We start from the raw sequence: 12,946 nt of genomic DNA on the forward strand, positions 1-12,946 counted from the left end.
TCTTTCTAGGACATTTCTTGTCTGTGTCATAATGAACAGTGCCTAGAGTTCAATGTCCATGGTTTTAGACATGTATGTTCTGGTTCTCGACTCAGGTCATCATTTTGTAGTATTTTCTTCACCAAGGTAAAATTCATGCCAGTGGGGGTAGGGGGTAAATCTTGATATGAGATGCAGTTAGTTTGAAACAATTGGTGGGTTGTGACAGGAGCTGAATGGTTAAAATTGCATCCCAATTTGGCAAAATTACAGACACAGATATTTGACCGATTGCTTGTCTCTACAGTGGTGTTATCTGTAAGTATAGAATCACAAAGAGTTCTCAAAGTACCCCAAATCCATTTCCAACATATACAATTTCAGGGTTTTGTCAGGATGTATTTCAAAATGACAAACATTTTGTTCAGCGTCAAACAAATGTCTTGGGCCATGAGGGTATTACTTTCACAAATAAATCCCTGTTGTTTCTGAACAACACATGCACCAACATCAGCAGGTTTGTGTGCATTTTGTTGGCCCCACAGTCTATGTTCTATCAGATAGAGTATGGTTTCATGCTGATTTAATCCCATCACAATGATTGGCTTTATGGTGTATCCCAAAGTATTGTATTCCACATCATATCAAAATGATGTCTCTTTTAGATCCATTTAAAGATGGAATTTGTTGGTTTTCCTTTCCATCTGTACTAACCCTTTCCTGCCTACAAAAGGAGATGTTATTGTGTAGTGCTACTGCTGATGTATTTAGCTCAGGCATAGCTACATTTAGAATTACGTATGTATCAACCCATAGACACCCCATTGTACAGAAATTCCACATTTTATGCTTAACAATAATGATATCAAATAATAGTTCTACATCATGTTTACCCAGAGGCAAAATGTGAGTATGGGTTGTGTAAAAGTAAAATTGAACCAGCAATCTGGTTCTGAGAATTTATAGCAAGATTTCTCATTATTTCTTGGTTTGAAACAATCAGTATAGTATATATTAATCTTGATGGGACTTTCTGGGTAGATCCATTGATTGCCCAGCACCCTCTTTTTATTTTTATCTTTTATCTCCTCCCCTAGTATACAATTATTATTATGCTAATTATTTTTCCCTACAGTGTCTCCCATCTTCACTTATCTTCAAGATGTACCTCATTTCACTGTATAAACAAAGTAGCAAGGTTTAAGCTTGCCTTATCTTTTGGCAGGATCTCCAATCTTCCAGTATAATGTAGTGAATGATCCCAAGGCTTTTGTGTTTGATCTGGAGGGATTATATTGTCTCAATCAAGAGGAAAAACAAGACTGTGTTGGGGGTATACAGCTGTTTTCATTGCTATCAATATAGATTCTTTTTCTGCTGTAAAAGAAAAGAAATAAAAGGTTTTGATGGGGAAAGTGGAATGGGTTATCCCTTTTGTGATGCAGGATAAATCCACTGTGCATTGATTCTCTATTTTTCAACACTCCTATCAGTAGCTTCCCAAGCCATAGGGTTCAGTCAGAGTCATAGGCACAGTTCCCATTTGTGGTAAATTTACCATAACGGGTTGTTCTGGCTGTAATGCTATCGATATTTTCTTTCATGGGAAGGTAAAGCATCAAGTTCAGCTTTTGCAAAGAATGCTGCACTCACAGATTGCCAATTACTCAATTGATGAAGCACTTTGGAAAGTCAAGTATCCCACTGAACATTGTGTGTCTTAAGGATCCTTTTCAATAATCCCTTAGGTGTTTCTACCATCCCATTTGATTTGGGGTAATTTAGAGTGTGTAATACCCACTGAATTTCTTCTTGCTTGGCCCATCCTTCCACCTCTTAACATGAGAAATATGAGCCAGTATCACTTCGAATGGTATGGGGGGTAAGTAGACTCAAGAACCAAGATTGTAACCCTTGTACTTTCATCCATCAGCCTTTCAGCACTTAGTCACCATAGGTAAGCTAGAAGACTACTGCTACACTCTGTAAGGATAGGTTGGTAACCTACAGCGGATTTGAATGGCCTGATACAGTCAACTTGCCATGTAGCATGTAGACCATAAAGTTTTCCCTTGATTGACGTGTAGGGTGATGCTTTAGCAGGGTGATCTGATTGTAATTTTATGCTGCACTGAGGACATTCTGTAAGAGTAGCTACACAAGTTTTCCAGCCTTTGCTCTGTGCAGCAAAATAATGTGCTGATTTGCCAGTGTGACCTAATTTCTGATGTTGCTATTCTCCCAATTGATACCACTCAGGATTTAAAGAGATCCCTATTTTTATCTCCCTAATTTTAGTCAATTCATCCACCTTTTGATTCCAGTTTGTGGCTGGTTTGTTACCCTTGGCATGAGCCTTCCCCCATGCCATTTTGAATGATGTTTTCCTGTCTATATCAAGAAGTAATTGCCAGTCTTGAGTTCACCAAACTGAAGATCTGCCTACTTCCCAGTTCAGTTATTTCCATTGACTGAACCATTGTGTGATGCCTTTCCACACAGGATAGGACTCCACATAGATCATTTTTCCTCCATTTTGTGCTGTCAAAACAACTGCCCTTAATTTTCCTACTTGTGTACTACCTTCACCTTCTTCTATTATTTGTTTGCCAGTGTTAATGTTTAGTGCAGCAGCCTTACATTGCCATTTACCATTTATCCTTTTTGCTGAAGCATCAGTGAAACAATTTGAAATAGGTTACTGGAAGTACTCTGTTCAGCAAATCCCCATTCTGTTATGACAGGGTCATGGAGGTGTACTGGTCCCAGTGATTGATGGTTTTAATTCCTGTATTAGGGTTTTGACTGCCTCTTCATGTTCCAAATTCCACCTCTGCAGTTTTCCCATTCATGAAAGGGAATATCATGGGCAAGCAGTGGTATAAAATCCAGACACTTGTTTTCTCCTTTATCTTTGAGTTCTCATCAGCTTTTGTAACTCTTCCCAAGACTGGGATGACTGCAGCTATTCTGCTTTTCTTAAGGTATCTGGAAAAATTACCACACTGCCTGCTATCCACCAAGGACCCAAAATCTTTGCTTCTTCACTTGGCCCTTAACATATTTTTCAGGTGGGATCTCAACTTCTTTATGCAGTGCTTGCACTGTTACTGCTGCTTCCCTATCTTTTCAGGTGAATCTCCTGCAATTAGAATATCATCTATATTAACATAATTTCACATCTTGAGGAAGTGAATCTGTCTGTAAAAGTTCAGCAAGTTCAGCAAGCACAGCATGAGCAATCATGGGTGAATGTTTATACCCCCATGAGAGTCTGCTAAAGGTACATTTTACACCTTCCCAAGTAAAAGCAAATTTCTCTTTATCGTCTTCCTGTAAGGGGACCATAAAGATCATATATTTTCTTTCTAGTGCTGCCATCCATGGATGTGTGGCTGCTTGTAGTGTGGCTGCTGGGTTTGCAGCATTGAGTACTGCAGCTGTTGGTGGAGCTGTGTTGGCATTTAAGCACCAATACTCCATAGTAAGTCACGATCTCCTGTCTTGTTTTCAAAGTGGCCAAACCAATGAATTACATGAGGAGTGGGTTCTGGAGACAGTCTGTCATTTTTTCAAATCAACTGTAACTTCCTAAATTCTGTTTCATGCTGCAACAGAAATTGGGGGGGGGTTGGGGGACGTGGGCAGCAGATGAAGGTGGCCTGTGGGTGGAATACACCACCACAGATGTTCCATACAACTCTTCTTCAACCCTGTTTTCACAGCTGCCTCATCCATCATCTTCCACGCCCTCCTGGGTTTTCCACCTTACATATCTCTCCAACCTTGTGCTTCACAAGGCATAGGTAGGACCTGTTGAAGTGGAAAGACCAAAAGGGTGAGAGGAGCCAGGATGGGAGACAAAGGGTCTGGTGAGTTGTTAGAAGATTGAAGCAGACTCTGAAACTTGACTCTTCTGCCCTTTACAAACTACAGTTGTTTGTGCTGTACCGGTGGCATGACTTAAATCAGAATCCAAGAAGTGACCTGCCTCAAAGATCACTTTGTTTGAAATTTGGAGTTTGTCATTGTTTAGGCAGAGGAACAAAACTACCTTGGGCTACTGTAGACTGTGGCTAAGCAAAGCAGAGCAGCCAAATTGACTGGTGGTGCTGTGGTTGTGGAGACTAAGGCAACTGTGGCTTTAGTTTATCCACAAGCATGAGCACTGATACCTTCTGTGAAATAAGGATAGTTAGCACTGAGGGAGTGCTCCAAAGCTCTTCTGGAGCCATTGATCATGCACATTACAAAGTGCACAGGAGTGTGTCAGCTTAAAAGAGTGCTGCTTGATGACCGATGAAGTTGACCAAATCTCACCTTCAGAGGAAACTGGAGATGAAAACAAGTAATGAAATGTGTGCCAGATAAGTTACACAGGGTAAGCCTGGAAAATGATAAATGTAAAGCTTATCTTTAGAAAGCAGGGAAAGGAAGAGCCAGAGACTAAAGGAACAAATAATCAAACAAGCTGCAAGGACAAATGGGATTTGTCAAGTACAAATTGTATTAAACCAGCCTAATTTCTTTCTGTGACAGGATAACAGGCCTTGTGGATTAGGGAAGAAAGAATAAGAGTCTGTAAATCACAATTTTGGGCAGATTTTTGTCATGGTTACACATATGGAATTCACATGAGCAAGCAAGGAAAATATACTCTGGGTATGTCAGTACTAAACCACTTCAAAAACGAAAGGGAATAATTAGTAGATCCCTGTCACACTGAAGCATGTTTCAAGAGAGAATGTCTCAGAGATCTCTCATGGACCTGGTGTTACTGAGTGTTGAATATTCATTCAGAGTTAAATTTCAGTGAAACACTGCTGATGAAGTAAATAGCATATTGATTAAATTTGCAGAAAACACCAAGCTAAGAGAGCTGCACACCTTCAGAGGAAGCTAAGAGAGCTGCACACAGTTTTCAGGACAGAATTAGGATCTAGACTATTCTTGGTGTCTTGAAAAAGGTGGTAAGAACAAAACACTGGGTGAGTTCATAAGGAAGAACCCTACATTCAGAAAGGAGAACCTGCACTCCAAACCCCACAAACCTGGGAATAGCTGCAACAGCATAAAAGTCATGGAGAAGATCTGGAAGTTACAGTGAATATGAGTTAATGATATGGCAAAAAGGCAAACGTTGTACTGAGATGTATAAAAAAATGCACTTCACCTGCAGTGTAGATGAAGTTTTCTTCCTCTGCTCAGTGCAGGTGTGGTGCTCAGCTGGAGAATGGTGTCTGGTTTTGAACACTTTTGGCGCTTAAAGAAAGATGAAGGTGAAGGAAGTAAGGTGGATCTGGAAATTTTCTTTATTCTCCTCTAAACAAGATTAAAGAGACAAGGCTTTTTTGATCTAAAGGTTGCTTCTTTGAGAGTATTTTGCCAGTTTTGCAGAAGAGTGAGATGCCATTCCTGATAAATGATAAATTCTTTTCTCTCTGTGACTTTCTCAGCAGCCAAAAGTTTAGTGATTCTTTCATTAGTCACCTTTGCCTGAGGAATACAGACATGTCAGAGGACAACCTGAGGATGTATGGAGTCCTTCCCTGTGATCATGTGTTAAAAGCAAACAGGATTGTGAATTGAAGATAGTTCTGTGCACAAATGAGCTAAAGGCCCATGTGACAATTACTAATTCTACATAAATAGAGGTCCAATTCAGTATTTATGGTAATGCAACACTAAATGCAATAGAAGAAAAGAATATTTCCTTTCTCAGCTTTTCACAGGTGAGTTAGACTAACCCTGCCTGCGTGCTTAGCTTGACTTCAGCAAGGCTGTTGGCAAGTATGTAAATTAAAGGGGATGGACAAGCATGGGTTTACAAGAGGCACTAAATGGTATCAGTAGAGTAAAACCAATACATTCTTGTGCCATGTGATGTGCTAGCACTTGTTTAACTTCAGTCTCTTTGGATTCCCCCATTTTGGTCAGAGTTGAGGATAGGCAGAGGTGCAAGTCTTCATAAGTACAGTATATTTCTTTCTTGAAGACTAAGATCACTGAACATTGAGCACCTCTTGTCATTAAAAGCAGAGGCTTTTCAACTGGGTTCCTTCCTGTCTTCTGGAGCCAGAAACATTGTAGATGTAATGCAATAATATGGAACTCCCTGTGGCAGAAGTACCACAACAAGGAAATGAAAAGCAGACGAACCTTCGTGGTTCCACTGTGTCCCTGGTGGAATCACAAGACAAAAAGTTCAAAACACAAACTGATTTCAGGTTTTTGAAGGACCTATTTGATGATTAGCTGTTTCGGGTCTTCACTGAAGCTTTTGGTAATATTTTTGACATCAAAACTCTCTCAGAAAGATGGATGTATAACATCAGTAAGAGGAATGATTTTTGCATTGCCAACCTGTTGTTTGCAGTCACCTGTTAAAGGTGAAATGCAGGTATTTTCTGTCAGTCCATGGCTCTTGAGAAAGTACCTAGCCTCCACTGAGGCACTTGTCTTTGCTGCTGTCCTATCATTAATAGTTATATGCAAACAATATAGGTGCTTCTCTCATGCAAAAAGGAATCCCAGCAGCACATTAAGGCTCTCCAGGCTTCAGTTCCAATCTTCTACCACTTTCTGTGCTGTGTAAATAAATTCTGGTGTCTGTAAATGCCAGGTTGAACATATACAGGTTGCAATTAAAAAATGGTTTGAGGTGCACTTGTGTCTCTTGGACAACATTTCAGCAGGCACGGATCTGCAGCTCACACTGAATGGCACGTGCTAAATTCCATACCATTTTTCCAAACCACAGCTGTGATACATATCTACAGATTTGACAGACACACTGCACTAAGAAATTACACCTTTTTTTCTTGGAGCAACTGATATAGCTGGGAAAAAATACTCCCGTTTTCAGGTACAAATTTCTCTGCAGATAAAAAAACCTAGGAAGCTTTTCTGTGTTTTTACAACCAAGTAACAGGTCTAACCAAAGATATCATTTCTCCTGACAGATTTGCCCCACTGCAGCCTGGGCAGCAGGGCTCATCAGTGCTTGCTGGTGGTCTGTGCTGGGTCTGTGCTGGCAACTGCAGTGGGACCCTCCATGGGGTCTGTGGTCCTCCCAGACACAGTGGAAGCAGGACCAGGCAGGGATGTGGCAGCAGCCAGTGAGTGAGGCGATAGAAGGAAAAACCTCACATTTGCCCCCACAAACCCCTTATCTATCCTGCAAACCTCATCAGGCTTTAATTTCCCCTCAGGTGCCCCAGCTTTGTCCCTCGTTTGGACAATGTCCTGCCATCTCTACCCAACCAGGCTTCAGCCCTGTTGCTCTTGTTCCATCTTTCCAGAAAGCCCACTCACCACCCCAGCAGCAGCAGCAGTCACCCAGCAGCCACCTGCTCCATTGTTGCCAACAAGCAGCCATCACTTGCCACAGACACCAAAGATGAGAAAGGAGGAATGCCACAGCTCTTCGCTGAGTACAAGTGCAAAGCATTTCTTTCCAGGGAGAGAAGTTATAGCAGAATAAATTATACAACTGCAAGATAGATTCAAAAGTGCTAAGAGAGGCAACACAAAATATGAACATTCCCTCTTAAAGTTAAAATAAGGGATTTAAAATTATGGAAGGGGTCTAAAGAACTGCTTTAAAAAAGGGAAAATATTTTAAGTCACATGCTACTTTTGCAGGCTTGCTGACGTCACCTTCTGAACACTTTGCTAAAGTCCAGAAGTACTTAATGTTCTGCATTAACTAGACTGTATTTCCACAAAATACAGCCTAAGTACTCTTTTTTTACCTCCTTCATATATTTACTTAGACATGAACTTGTGGTAAATGCAGAAATGGGAAATTTTTGAATGCTGAGTCAAGTTCATAATGAGGAAAACAACAGAAGTGATAAGTGAACTGGTATGTACAGAGAATCTGTTTCACCCTGGAGCTGCTTCCACCTGTCTTTCCCTGTGTACGAGTCTGGGGAAATGGTGTCTGTACAAAAGCATCAATTTCTACAGCAAGCTGGTGTTCAGTGAATGAGGCATTCCACAGGGTGGTGCTGGAAGCACCAGAGGCTGTACACCCTGGAGGCTGGTTTATGTGGAGCAAGAAGTGTCATCCTGTGCCCAGAGTAAGGGTTTTGCCTTGCAAACAGCAGCTCTGTGCCCTAGCTGGTGCCTCAATCCCTTTGTTCAAGGAAGCCAAAGCAATATTGCCCTCCACTGGTCCTGAAACTAGTTTAACTGCTAATGTGAGTTGGACAAAATCTTTGTTGGTACCATCAGGGGCACTTTGAAACCAAAATTTGACTCAGATTCCTGGGACATTGGTGTTGTTCCATCTGTGCTAGGAGCTTTTTCTTTTCAGCCGCAGCTGTGGCAGGGACAGTCATTACGAGTGGCACGGCATGGCCGTGCAGCAGAGCTGGGTACAAGCAGCATCACCTCCTGTGAGGGATCTCTGGTCAGGGGATCTGTGGCTCAGCTTTTGCTCAAAACAGATAGAAACTTCACTCGGCATGGCTTCTGGCATTGTCCAGCCTGAGTCTGCCCAAAGATTGGATTTGCTGTTGACAGTGAACAGTGACATTGCCATCAGCTAAAACCTGCAGGTCCACTAAGCATTTCTGATTTCTAAAGTTTGTGATGCTGTGTTGAATACCTGTGTTTTCAATTATTACGTCTGCTGCTTCTCACTGCTGGCTGAGGAGGAGGCGAGGTATGGAGGTTACAAAACCTCAAGGCCTTGCAGGCACCAGAGCTGGCTCCGAGGCACCCAACAAAGCCAGCCTCCCTTCAATAACGCAGCCAAACACCAGCATCCAACAGCTCCACGCTAACAGCAAGGGGGTTTAAATACTTTCACTCGTGATTTGAGGACCATCTGAGCACTGCAAACAGCACAGCAGCCTGCAGGTTTATTCCTTGGGTGTGAAGGTGTGTGGCATTGGTGGGTTTCACCTGCCTGCTGGTGGCACAGAGGAAGTCTGTTAGAGGACAGGGATTTCTGGTGTGGTGAGCAGAAGTGGAAAGATTAACTGTCCTGGCATTTAAGTGACCAAAATTAGGCTTCCCGTGAACAATCCTTTGAAATAAATAATAGAAATTCACACCTATCTGGGTCCTACAGCTTTTCAGACTATTTGGGGCAGGCTGAAATTGGGTGTGTAAATCTCCTTGAGTACCTTGGGCACTCTGCAGTTGTCTTAAGGAGCTCTGGCAGTTGCTGGCTTTGCCTCCCTAGTTCAGTCTTTTAACCTGCTGTTCCTAGCATCACCTCCATGGATAAAAATGTTCCTGGTTTGCAAGGCATGCTTCCCAGAAAATTACTCTTCTAAGCAGCCACAAATCTTACTTCTGTCTTGATATACCTAGAATAGCTGTGGGAAATAAGTCCAAGACTTCTGCGAATGGTCCAAGTATGAAAGATTTTAATATTGATGCATTTACTGTGACTTATGGCACATCAGAAAAACCTATTTAATTTCCACCATTGGTTTCTTTCAATGAAGTTGAAAGAGGTGCATGGGAGCAGCTTGGATGTCAGAGAGGTTTTTTGCAGACTTAAGGACTTAATTTTGGAATAATTTCCAATAAGTTGCTAGGAAAGATTATGGGCTGAGGGTTTTTGCAGGATATTAAGAATTGTATCACCCCTTCCAGAGCTATCTGCAAATCCTGTGCTGGTGTGATAAATAACCCCACACTTGTCAAAAGACAGGGAGCAGCCAATGTCCTTGCAAACTAAAAGAGGTCTGTTTTCCAGACAGTGAGGTAGTGAGAGCTACAGTTGTTGTTCTAATGCTGTTAATGGGTGACTGTATGCTAATTAGTCAGATTAACTAAGCGGGTGAGTCATGCACTAACCCTTCTTGAGAGAAAGTGCCCATTTTGAGATGCTAAATGAGAACATAAATGCAATCAGGTAGAGAATTCTTGAAAGATAAGAAGAAAGCAGACCTGCTTGTTAATGGAGTCAGTGAAATTAATTCTGCTCTGGAAAGGGGTGCACATTTTCATGTTCAGGGTTCATTTTAATGGGGAAGGGTTCAAAACCTTCCGATCTATACAAAGCATTTCACTAAGTAGCTTTAATGACCTAACATAATCAAGGAGATTTCTGATATTCTCTGTTATGTTTGCACCTTCAGAAAGATTTCTTTTTTCTTTTTTTTCTTTTTTTAATTAGAGGCATTCAGATGTTTCAAATGAAGACAAAACTATAATATTGTGAAAAAACACAAAGCCCTCTCATCTGTGATTGATGGGAAAGTATTAAAAATGTTTATTGTGAATGCTCAAGATATTATACAGAAAAACTACAGCCTTGCCACATTTGAGAAGTCAGCATCAACACTGACAGGGACCACCGGTGTGGTTCTGTCGGGCTGTTGGGAGTCACCACTGAGGGTAAGGGAAAGGGGGCTGGGTGCCCTTCTGTAGAGAAGATCTGCATCCTTTTTTTGGTCTGTGTGATCCCTTCCTGTCAGAGTGGCCACCCTGTGTGTTTGTGTTAGCCTATTTTTATGGTTTTTTCTTCATTACTCATAGCAGGCATCAAGGAAGTGTAGCAGTGGTGCTAGCAGCCATCCCACACTGCCTGGGATGCTTTAGGTCCTGAGCTAAACAGGGCTCAGATCGCCAGGAAGCGCCAGTCTCTGCTCTGAAATCCCAGTCTTCTTCCCAAGTGCCTGACATGGCGAGAGGAGGAAGCACCGGACCTGGCTCCCAGCAGCTGTCCAGTGACCAAGCCTGTACGTGGCATTTACTCATGGCAGTCCCCTGTGGGCACCGTGAGGCTTGTGGGGACGTGCTCCACACGGGAGCCAGTGGGGAAGTCAGTCAGTGCTGCAAGGAGGCTGATGCTGGGCAGAAGTTCTGAGGGAATGAAGCCCGGGGGGGTTCTGTGGTCCTCCAGACCCCATGAAAAAACACAGGCCCTGTCACACCCCTTGGGTACTGAATTCACCATGAAAATATTTTGCCTTAAGCTTGCTTTTGAACATGTTCTGTTGACTCATCATTTGCCAGAAATAGCCTTTTTTCCTAAAGTTTTTTGACATTTCCAGTCTGATATCAAGGCAGCAGCTTGACAGTAAGACTGCTAGAAGCCCTGGTTCCACAACTCTGCCTTCTTTTCTAACCCAAACTCTTCCTAGTGCCACTGCAAATGGCCACCTGTTTCTAGCCCAGAGGTGGCTGCACTGAGGTGATTGGTGAAGTGATCCTTTTATATATTTTCAATTCTCTGAAGTGCCTTGAGGCTTGCAAAAGGCACTATATAAATCAATTAATAACAGTATCAGAGGTCAGTCAGCCAATAAGAATACAATTTAGTTTAATGAGAGATAAATAAGACAGACAGAGTGAGAGGGAAAGGGAGCTACAAGGCTACAAGCTGGCTCTAAATACTCCAGCTCCTGGCTTTATCACAGTGATCATCAGAAACAGAGGAGATAATTGTGTCATTGCCATTTCTTAGTCCAGTGTAATATCTATTACTGGTTTTGATGTCTTACTCAGCTTTGTACCAGTATGATTTTAGGAAGAGTGTACATTATTTTCATGAAAACAAATATGAGCATGAGGAAGCATTTTTCCCTTGCGTGCAATTCCTACTAAAGAATTTACATTCTTCTAATTTACTGGTTTACTGCACCACTTAGTGCACTCCTGAGATGTGCAGAATGTCCTCGCAGTTAAGAATGTGCAGATGAAATTTACCCTTTTTGCACTGAATCACTCACTCTTCCCTTGGAAGTCACCATGCTCTTTCCTCCCTCTAAATCTCCTTTAACCACTCTAATAAAAGAACAGATTATTCTGCATAGTTACAAAATGGATCCAAAACGGATGGTTGGCAGTTTATTTGGATTTTAAGGTACTTCTATATTTTTGCAACCAGTCTGGTACTAAATAGGTGAAAGGAAAGACTCTGTTTTAAATTTGATTCTTCCATTTATATAGGACTGTGGATGTAGGAATGAAAATTCTCTATTGTAGCCCCAGACAAAAAGCTGGGCTACACCACCCTTACCAAAGCAGTACTTGTGAAGTTGCCAGAAGATGCACAGGCCATGGAGCAATAACCCTGAGGGGTGCAGGCCTGTGTGGCTAAACAAGGAGGCGTTTCCTGTTTGTGCCGCAGCAGAACACAAGCAGCACAGCCCATTGTCGTGGCTGTGTCCACATGGACCTGCTGGAATGCACTGAACAGTGCCTCGGGCCCTGCTGCCCTGGATGTGAAGCCTGAAGAGCTGTCAGGGAAGGCAGCAGCTCCTGTCCAGCCCCTGCACGTGCCCTTCCTGGGGGTGCAGAGGGAGCCTGTGCATTGGGACGCATTGGTACACGGAACATTGCTAGGGAATGGTCCAAGGCTCGGTATTATAGACACAGCCATTAGCAGCAGAGCATGAAACATGTATCTAAAGCAGAATTAAGCAGTATGAAGCCCTCATGGTGAACAAGTCCATAGCTGTAGGGCAAGGCTGACTTGGGTTCAGATTTGCCACAGTTTAGTGTAGCATCATTACATGCAGAATTGTGTCACCTGGTTATTCCTAGAATCTTCTTTTTTTTCCAGCTGTGTCTGCACTCACTGCCTCTCTCTTTGTCTGGCAGTTGCCTACATCATGCTCCAAGGGGGTACTTGTTCACACCTCAATTTGTGGCCGTGGCAAAGGGATGCAAAGGAGGAAAACAGACCTTCCTAAAGCTCTTTTACAAGAATCCAAAGCCAAACAGCGCTGACTTCCTGCATATCAGCACTTTCAATGCTGCACCCCCAAAAATCCCACTTACATTTTTGAGTCCTTTCACGTGCCTCAAAACAGCAGCCTGTTCAAATCTGGGGCTGTCTGCTTCACACTTAGGTAATCCATTTTCAGCCACTCAGACCTGGACCTGAAAACCTTTCTTCTGCAAGGGGGACTGCTCTTTGTTCTCTCTCCCCCAAGCCAAAAAAAATCCAGCCCTGAACACTGTGACAAAGGATTAGCTCAAACTGAGGCCAGGC

Source organism: Corvus hawaiiensis, chromosome 26, assembly GCF_020740725.1.
Source record: "Corvus hawaiiensis isolate bCorHaw1 chromosome 26, bCorHaw1.pri.cur, whole genome shotgun sequence".
Taxonomy (NCBI): Eukaryota; Metazoa; Chordata; class Aves; order Passeriformes; family Corvidae; genus Corvus; species Corvus hawaiiensis.